This window comes from Mchenga conophoros, linkage group LG9, assembly GCF_057382185.1.
Source record: "Mchenga conophoros isolate Kocher_MC1m ecotype Shallow Benthic linkage group LG9, M_conophoros_male_GT1.1, whole genome shotgun sequence".
In the NCBI taxonomy this organism is placed as follows: Eukaryota; Metazoa; Chordata; class Actinopteri; order Cichliformes; family Cichlidae; genus Mchenga; species Mchenga conophoros.
The window spans coordinates 20,128,148-20,136,179 of record NC_140534.1 but is presented as its reverse complement, the minus strand read 5'-3'; the positions used below and the strand labels follow the sequence as shown (position 1 = coordinate 20,136,179).

The following is an 8,032-nucleotide window of genomic DNA, read 5'->3' as shown; positions in this document are numbered from 1 at the left end:
CTGTCAACAGCAAACCCAAGCTACAATTTTACAATTTCAAAAATTGTACAAATGTTGGAAAAAAATGTTGCCTGGGCTGGTGAGTCTCAATTTGTGACATGCAGATGGTAGGTCTGAATCTGGTGTAAAAAATATGAAAGCATGGATCCATCCTGCCTTGTATCCACAGCTCAGGTGCCGGTGATGTAAAGGTGTGGAGGATATTTTCTTGGTAGACTACTCAAACTAGGTTCTTCAACATGACAAGAAATTTACATTAGAACAATGACCATAATGCACCTTTGGGATGTGGGGAAAGGGGCGACTCACATCATGAATGTGCAATATGCTATTATGTGATACTCTCATTTCTCAGGAAGAGGTACCTAATAAAGTGGCCAGTGCACGTAAAAGGTAAAAACTTAAGCAGCAGGTTATGTATACTGTATGTAAAAGTCTGAATTTCTTCAGCTTCAGTAAAGTCCAACTCTGGAAGAAGGAGCCACACTTTTTATTTAAGTAGAACAAATAAAGCAAACATACTGTTAAAGTCTTTCAGTGAAATAAAAAAAGGAAGTGGAAGAAAATGAAATGAAGGACAGATGTTTCCAAATTATGTGGTGGCAGAAAATAAAATAAAAGGACATTTGTACATACAAAAACAAAAACTCTCTTGTAAGTGTCATTTCTGATCATCTGAAAAGCAGATGATCCTTTATCCTTTATTTTCCAGCATATACCCCTAATTAACCCTTTAAGAACTCAGAGAATGTGGAGTACAATCTAAAATGATTTTCTTTGGAAAACGCTTGTAAAATCATTTTTTAAACATATTTAAAATGTGACCATAGCATGCGGGAACAGCATGCTCCCTCATCTTGAATGTCAAAAAACAGACTGCTGGCGTCCTATCGCTTGCAAAAATAGTGACCTTACAGTGGATGAATTACTGTCCTGTCAATGTTCTAGCTCAACTCTAATAAGCGCAGGATTGTTCACAGAAATAGGGAGAAAAAAAGATAGAAATCCTTTTGCAAGTCTGGGCTGTGACTATTTGCATGGTGATGAAGGCCCCGAGTGTTCTGCAGTGTTCAGATGTGAGTCCCTAACAATAGACCCTGTGTTTGTTCTTCTTCAGGAAGTTTGAGAAGAGCAGAAAAGGGGCAAAGAAGAAGAAGATAAGGGGAGGTCGTCAGTGGAGGGGATTACGCATTGTGAGGACTATGAGCATTTGCTTCTGCTATTGTGGTGACTGAATTGCTTTCCAGTACCAGGGTATTTAGTTAAGCAGATTGTGTTTTCTTACACTCAGCAATGATCTTTCTTGATGGCAGCTGGTGACAAGTGGCTTGGGTGACAGAAGAATTACACAAACAGGTAGGTGTGGTCTTGGTTGCTAAAGTGATTATCTTTTGTAAGAAGATAATTCGATGCAAGTTTATATATTCTCTAGAATAAGAAAAAAGAACACAAAGAATAACTTAGCTTGAAACATAAAAGCAGGGCACAGCTTCACTCCATGAATTCTAAATGAGCCCGTGGGTTCTGTGTATTAGTCACAGCAAGACATCTGTAAAGTTTTTGCTCTTTATAGATGGCTTTTGATGGAAAAATAGCTTCCTATGAAATATACTTTTTTATTCTATTGAGCAATTGACTCCTGTGTATATTCTACATTTTCAAATATTGAGTTAATGAAAAAGTAACAATTAAATAGATTATTATTACCTATAATGATGTGTGTTCAGTGTTTTGGGTCACTTATTTAAGGACAATAAACGCAGATATACAAATACCTGAATATACCAAAAACATTCTCACGATACAATTAAACAACCAAGAGAAAATAAAGTTTATGTTATGTTAGCTGTTTATGTGAATGGACATGTGTGAATAAACAAGGACTAAATGCTGGGCCACTCAGTACGCTAAACTGATGATTAGTTGTAGGCTATGGAGGACCATGATTGCTAAAATTACAAACCAGTACAGAATGAAATAAATGACTCCGTATATATGACATTTTATATAAATATATGCCTTCAAATGCCCAGAAATTAAAGTTAGAATAAAAATACACTTTATAAACTTATATAAAATGCTATTTTTTTTATTATTTTTTTTTTAGCATTTGATCGCTATAAACTTATTTTCCAGTTTTCCATTCCAAAATTTTCCATTTCATCTGTTAATTTAATTATTTTAAACTGAATTTTTCCTGTATTAGTTTAACGTTCTGTATGCACCCCCACCACATTTCTTTATGTTTTTGTGCTGCATGATGCAAAGAGGGCTTGTCATTCAAAGTGTGTTATGAAATCAGACATCTGCCTCTTGTATAACAGAACAACTGATCAAGAAAATTCCATTATGACGACAGAACGCTGTCTTCATAATGGAATTTTGCTGATCAGTTTCAATAGTACACAAATAAAAGCTATTCTTGGGTTATGGTTTTTATTTTTGGTGTGAGAGGCAGCCAGGTCCAGATCCTGGATGCACCCCCAAATACATTCTGCTCCCTGAATCTAACCTATGAAATGCAACAACAGTGCTGCAAATCAAGACATTTTTTATAAAGTGAACATAAATACTCATAAAGAACAAATACAAATTAAGTAGATGAGACTCCTGATAAAAAACAAGAGAAGAAAACTTTCCAACAACCCCACAATTGAGTTATTAGATTCAAGATTCTTCCCTAAACTAATAATAGTAATTGTAACTAATAAATAAACTAATCTAATCCAAAATTAATAACTGAAAACAAAACTGTTGGTAACTCCCAGCTCTAATTTCTAAGAGTCAGGAGTTACTAATATTGTTCTAATTTATCTATCAAGAGTAATGTTAATAGTTATAGTAAAAATTGTTGTCTAAAGGAAATCTAATAATTAATGAATAAAATTGCAAAAAGCACCTGAAGAATAACATCTGATGGATGTGAGGGAGGCAGACAGGAAGAACAGACGACCATGTTCCTTTTCTGGCTTTACATGTGGGCAGTTAAGCCTTCTATAGCCGATCAGCAGTAGGGATAAATCATTAGAGAGAGCAGTTTAATATGCATTAGAGAAAATACAGCAGGATGGTCAATGTACCAGTGCACAGGGGCATGTGTAAGAAATCCAAAAACACAATAATAAATTAAAAATGGATAAACTGATTCGTAACATGAAAATAACATGAAAATGGCACAGTAAATTAAATAATATAAAAGTAAATAAACACAAAGCAAGTCGTATCAATTCATGTATCAACTTGTAAATATATTCCTCAATGTTTGCATTTATTTTTAATGTCAAAAGTGATTAATTCAAAAGCATACTGACTTATTTATTCCATATGAGTCTGCCGTTTAAGTTATTTTCACTCAAAATATTTTCTCAAAAAATATCTGATATCTTCAAGCTTGATGTAATACTTTTGTATCAAACTTTTTATTATAATGAAATAGAAATTCACTGATTCCTTTTATTTTATTTTGCAATAACTCTAGTAGTATCACTTAATTACTGTTGATGGAAAAGAAAGGAGAGAAATAACAGGATGTAGTGCTGTTGCTGATTACCGTCAATGGAAATTCGTGACATTTTGCTAAGCAGCAATGATTTCCACTTGTGCACATAATAAAATCAAACAAATTACTTACTAACAAGTACATGATGGCTTGACATTCCCTGGTTGTTCTAGTTCATTCTCTGGACTTGTTTGACACCCCGATTAGAAAACAAGTGCTACATGTCAGTGTTACTGTTTTATGGAGCTGAACAGTAAACAACCAAGTCCCATGGTAGGCTCCCAAATGACCAATTAAGGACATTTTGTCTTAGAAGCTTGATCTTAAAGAAGTGAGGCTTAACAGATGTTTTTTCTTAAAGATTTCAAACAGTTGTATTCAAAGTGTATTTCAGTGCTTCCTTTTCTCAGTTATCATACACGGCACCACGTAAGAAGATGATTGACGGTTTATGCTTGAAAACCACAATAATTAATTATCTCATGAAGCTAGTATTATTTAGCAGTTAGAATGAGCATTGTATATTGATACTGACATGTCATCCACAATGTCAAGTGAAAGCTGCTTTTTCTTTATTGCTGTGTTGCAACATTTGTGTTGGCACATTAGACACAATTTAATAGCATCCCGGAACCATTCCTACAAAAGAGCGTCATTTTATTAGCTAGAACACATCACCATATAGGAAAATGATGTGACGGTCTCAGCGCATCTAGTGCTTAACATTGTGAGACTGCAGCTCATTGTCATTCTGTCATGTGGTAGAGTAGCGTTCTGTACATACAGGCTACAGGAGGTCTGCTAGAAATGGGAAGAAGGCCTATTAGAGGTAATGAATGGCTGTCAACCACAGGGCACTCTGCATGTACAGCATGTCATGCAGAATGAGAATTTCTTCTGAAAGGAACCGTGGAGTCCAGTGATCTTTCTTTCTGTTTTCTTGTTTCACTGCTTTTTTCAGACCATATGCATACCTGTAAAAATTAATAACTATGAAATCATAATCAAATCATAATCTAAAAGTCTTTTATGTAGACTTTGGCAGGTTCACCGTTATTATCAAGTACTATTAAGATAGTTGTCACCCATGGACATACAGTGGGGCAAAAAAGTATTTAGTCAGCCACCGATTGTGCAAGTTCCTCCACTTAAAATGATGACAGAGGTCAGTAATTTGCACCAGAGGTACACTTCAACTGTGAGAGACAGAATGTGAAAAAAAAATCCATGAATTCACATGGTAGGATTTGTAAAGAATTTATTCGTAAATTAGGGTGGAAAATAAGTATTTGGTCACCTCAAACAAGGAAAATCTCTGGCTCTCACAGACCTGTAACGTCTTCTCTAAGAAGCTTTTCTGTCCCCCACTCGTTACCTGTATGAATGGCACCTGTTTGAACTCATCATCTGTATAAAAGACACCTGTCCACAGCCTCAAACAGTCACACTCCAAACTCCGCCATGGCCAAGACCAAAGAGCTTTCGAAGGACACCAGGAAAAGTATTGTAGACCTGCACCAGACTGGGAAGAGTGAATCTACAATAGGCAAGCAGCTTGGTGTGAAAAAATCAACTGTGGGAGCAATCATCAGAAAATGGAAGACATACAAGACCACTGATAATCTCCCTCGATCTGGGGCTCCACGCAAGATCTCATCCCGTGGGGTCAAAATGATCATGAGAACGGTGAGCAAAGATCCCAGAACCACACGGGGGGACCTGGTGAATGACCTGCAGAGAGCTGGGACCAAAGTAACAAAGGTCACCATCAGTAACACACTACAACGGCAGGGAATCAAATCCCGCAGTGCCAGACGTGTTCCGCTGCTGAAGCCAGTGCATGTCCAGGCCCGTCTGAAGTTTGCCAGAGAGCACATGGATGATACAGCAGAGGATTGGGAGAATGTCATGTGGTCAGATGAAACCAAAGTAGAACTTTTTGGTATAAACTCAACTCGTCGTGTTTGGAGGAAGAAGAATACTGAGTTGCATCCCAAGAACACCATACCTACTGTGAAGCATGGGGGTGGAAACATCATGCTATGGGGCTGTTTTTCTGCCAAGGGGACAGGACGACTGATCCGTGTTAAGGACAGAATGAATGGGGCCATGTATCGTGAGATTGTGAGCCAAAACCTCCTTCCATCAGTGAGAACTTTGAAGATGAAACGGGGATGGGTCTTCCAACATGACAATGATCCAAAACACACCGCCCGGGCAACAAAGGAGTGGCTCCGTAAGAAGCATTTGAAAGTCCTGGAGTGGCCTAGCCAGTCTCCAGACCTCAACCCCATAGAAAATCTGTGGCGGGAGTTGAAAGTCCGTGTTGCTCGGCGACAGCCCCAAAACATCACTGCTCTCGAGAAGATCTGCATGGAGGAATGGGCCAAAATACCAGCTACTGTGTGTGCAAACCTGGTAAAGACCTATAGTAAACGTTTGACCTCTGTTATTGCCAACAAAGGTTATGTTACAAAGTATTGAGTTGTATTTTTGTTATTGACCAAATACTTATTTTCCACCCTGATTTACGAATAAATTCTTTACAAATCCTACCATGTGGATTCATGGATTTTTTTTTCACATTCTGTCTCTCACAGTTGAAGTGTACCTCTGGTGCAAATTACTGACCTCTGTCATCATTTTAAGTGGGGGAACTTGCACAATCGGTGGCTGACTAAATACTTTTTTGCCCCACTGTATGTTTCACTTGCTCCTTAATGCTTGCTATTTACAGGCCTCGAGCTATTTTTTGGCCATATTATTTTCCCAGAATTTCATCAGTTATTTGTAGAAAGGCCCATCTTGTTAAATTGGCATTAAAAAAACATCTGTTGACCTGTGCACTATTTTGGCCACACTGATATCCTCGGGAAGATTTTGAGGCAGACTCCTTGGCATGTTGGCAGCTGAATAGTTGCTCAGACAAACATCATTGAGGGCTCTTCTCTAGTTTTGGCACAAGGCGTTCAGTTTGGGCGCATGCTTGGCAGCCCTATGAAAGACCATAACGGCTCACGATTCACTGGCCACTAATTGGAATGTCACTCCACGATGCTCGGAGATATGAATACGGCCTGTAAGGACATACATAAGCATAAACACATACTCTTTTTCACGTTCTGTATCGAAATTGAATTTAAGAAATAAAAGGCATCAGTAATTGATTTTACCAGCTCATTACAAATAGGTCTTGACAGCCAATTTACTTTTACAAGATTAAACATGAACACTATGAGCTGTTAAAGCATTAATACTGGAGCTACTCTAACTGCTACAACAACTTCCTGGGGTTTAGTGCATATTTCCACGGGAACCAGCGATGCTAACAAACCATGCACTGCTCCTGTGCAGCAGTCTGTATTAAAGCATTCACATAGTGGGACTGTATATGTTATGTGGTTATATTGCAGTGTCAAAAAATCCTATTAAGAGAGTTCAGAATTATGGCTATTGTGAATTCTATCCCTTAATGAGAACTGATCCCACTGAGTGCTGATGTATGGTTTGCTGCTTGACCGGAGAGCAGTATAAAGTTAGGTTAAGGTTTAATGAGAAGATAAATAATTTGTGTTGCTTCACCATGTAGGACAGAAGTCAAAAATGAAAAGTGAAGTGAAAGAATTTCGAGTCTTTAATACATCTAAAATAATAAGGCAGAAAATAAAACTGGGGAAATTGTTGATAGACTATTATCAACTATAGTGGTTTCCCTGTGCAGCATAAAAGATAGATATTTATTGTCTCTAGTGGAAAAGAAAAACAACAGCACATTTAATTCCTATAAAGAGGATTGATGAATTTGTCCAAATTAAAGTCTTCTAACTTGAGCAATGCTGTCAGTGCAAGATAATGTATCTGTGTGGTCCTAACTAATTTGCTGTCTTGCCTGACTTTCATTGTCCTTACACTCTTGACCCTGATCTTGGTCCACATTATAATTGGTGCATCGATTTGACTCATAGTTTGTCAGAGGCATGTGTGTCTCTGTTTTCCATGTCTGGGCAGACATTGATCTAATTAGAAGTCTTCATTAGTCAGCTGCAGAGTGCAGTGTCATGCTTAAGGAATGATGTTCTGCCCCACCCCCGCCCTAGCCCCTTTCAGCACCACCATCACTATAACACAATACAGGCCCTTGTCTGGATTCAAAACAAAGGACTGTTTTCAGATGCTTTTGCAGGACTGCAGGATTATGAAAATCCTTTGATTTTCTATCTCAGAATTGTTAGATATCTGCTTTGTTGTTGTGCACTCATAGATATCAAACAGAACAGAAGTTGACAATATTTTTTATAAGAATCAACTTCCTAAATGCAGAACTGTATTTTAACAGCACTTTTAAATATTTCAACATTGTTAATAGTTAATCTTCAAGATGAGCTTGTTAACAAGTGTCAACAAGTGATTTGGTTATGTTTGCATTTTTATATGCAACCTCTTCTCATGCCTGGGGCATCAAATATTGCTGCTTGGCAAAACTCTGGCATCTCAAAATCAAACACAAGATGTTCTTTGGTATCTATACATGAT

At 37.5% G+C, this 8,032-nt stretch overlaps 1 protein-coding gene across 1 annotated transcript in view; it reads left to right on the top strand.

Moving 5' to 3' along the window:
* The first annotated feature begins 1,183 nt into the window (after positions 1–1,183).
* Positions 1,184–8,032, top strand: part of cdh19 (cadherin 19, type 2) — a 33,264-nt gene continuing 26,415 nt past the window's right edge. Inside the window, exon 1 of the mRNA XM_085286845.1 lies at positions 1,184–1,356. The gene's annotated coding sequence lies outside the window, so the exon portion shown is untranslated. The remainder of the gene's footprint in view (positions 1,357–8,032) is intronic.